The sequence below is a fragment of the Anoplopoma fimbria genome, unplaced genomic scaffold, assembly GCF_027596085.1.
Source record: "Anoplopoma fimbria isolate UVic2021 breed Golden Eagle Sablefish unplaced genomic scaffold, Afim_UVic_2022 Un_contig_3877_pilon_pilon, whole genome shotgun sequence".
Taxonomy (NCBI): Eukaryota; Metazoa; Chordata; class Actinopteri; order Perciformes; family Anoplopomatidae; genus Anoplopoma; species Anoplopoma fimbria.
This window is the reverse complement of record NW_026547966.1, coordinates 1-2,077: the sequence shown is the minus strand read 5'-3', so window position 1 is coordinate 2,077 and position 2,077 is coordinate 1. Positions and strand designations below refer to the sequence as shown.

Here is a 2,077-nt window from a genome sequence, read left to right as displayed (position 1 = left end):
TAAAATAACCGTCGGCTTTATTACAACCTGCATTCGCGCTGACAACAAAACAAGCGCTCCCCCTGTCCCGCATCATTAACTCATCAACCCGCTTAACGGCCATGGGTAATGTAGTTGAATAAACCTAACAAGTAAATATAACGTCAACAAGGCTAGCTCGCTGTGAATTCTAACTAATATTGTCCTGCTAGTGAGTGGTCACTACAACAGTATAACTTTTTTCATCACGCGGCAAATTGCTGTGCAACACAAAATAGTAAATACAAAAATACATCAGAAGCAAATCCAAATTGCATAAAAAGCCAAAAATATGTTATAGGTAAGGATCATGAAGTATAAACATTATGGATCAGACATTTATGTACTTTATAAAATCTTAAGTACAGGTAAGTGTAAGTAGGTATGTACGGTTAATTAATAAAAAAGAAAAAGCTTTTGAGTTTAAAGTTTGAAGCTCAGGCAAGACATTCAACCTATTACATATTACATATGAATGAACACGATCAGCTCAATGGTTAAGTGTGGTGAATTTATGGTTTTGATTCTGTTTCATCTTTGGCTGTATTATAATGTGCATTTAAGACAGATAGTGTTCATTCATGACAGCCTTTACTGCCTTCTTTGCTGCTTCCCCTGGTGTGTCTGCTTCCTCAGCTGCATTTTATCTTTTGAGCAAAACAAAACCAAATAAACATCCTAACAATATAGTTGTTGTGAAACCTGCCAGTCGAAAAGCCAATCATATGCTCCGTCTTTAGCCTTCTCTCTGATCTCTTCCTCTGACATGTTTCCTGGTGACTTTCTAATGAGCTCCTCCTCCTGTTTTATTTTTTCCTCCACTGCTTGTAGCATCTCATTGGTGTAGTAGCTTCCTCCGTTTGCCTCAGTTATCTTATCCATTGTTTTGAGCAGCTCCTTCACTTGGAACTGGTTGTTCCTGTATTCATCCTGCTGGTTGTTCTTCCAGTATTTATTATCAACGACATGGCAGCGGCCTCCGCACTTCTTCACCAGATCACTCAGAAGTTCATTACCACGGACAAAGTCCTCAATGGTCTGTCCTTCCTCGAGCTGGTCACCATGAGTGAAGAGAACTGTCGCAAACTTGAGAACTTCTTCAGAAAAGTAGTGGTTTATTTTAGCGATGACAGCCTGCTCCTGCTCTGTGAATCTCTCCACTTTAAGCACAATGAAAAAAGCATGAGGCCCAGGAGCGCACTCTGTGATACACCTCACTATTCCAGACTTCAGCTCCTCCTCAGATCGATCTGTGTCGAAGAAACCAGGAGTGTCGATCAAAGTGATGTTTCTTCCATTGACAGATTTTGTTATGGCTCCACATTTACTAGTTTCAGAGTTGGCAGTGTGGCCAATCTTGAACAGTTCATCTCCAAATATGGTGTTAGCCAGGCTGCTTTTCCCACTTCCAGTTTTCCCAGGATGACAATTCTCCTTCTGTTTGACACTGAAAGAGAATAATGTCCATCATAATACTGTACATTTGTCTTTTGGTTGTTTTTATATATAAGAAAATACACATGAGCCCAAATACAAAAAAATATATATTTTTTTTCGAAATCAGCTTAGAGCATAATATTAAATTATTTTGGTTATTTGTCTGTTATTATCATTTATAGAGATGAACTATATTCAGCATAACTTTTTACATCTTATTGTAAGACATTAACTCATATGTTAGTGATGTTACACTGCTCTGTATTTGGCCTCTACTTCTTTAAACTCACTTTATATAACTTTCTGTTAAGTAGCCTTCATTAAACAATAACAGATGGAGTTTGGTGACGTTGTAACGTAGTGTGGGATCATGGGAGCGTTGTTTTTACCACCATTGTTTCCATTGCAGTCAACTTCTCCCTGTTATGATTCTCTCAGTGTTCATATTAAGGAGGCGAATTATACGCAGAGGTCTCCTCTCAGAAACACACAGACCGTTTAATGAACTCTCTGCTTCATGTGCTCAAGATCATACAGGGAAGTTTAATTTGACATTAATATGATTGTTGAGGTTTTGGTAGCAGAAGCAGTCATGTCTGCACACAGTCTTCTTCTTTCAAGA

The 2,077-nt window shown here is 38.4% G+C and overlaps 1 pseudogene; it reads right to left on the bottom strand.

Moving 5' to 3' along the window:
- Positions 1-334: 334 nt before the first annotated feature.
- LOC129114406 (GTPase IMAP family member 7-like) lies at positions 335-1,505 on the bottom strand (annotated as a pseudogene).
- Positions 1,506-2,077: the final 572 nt, after the last annotated feature.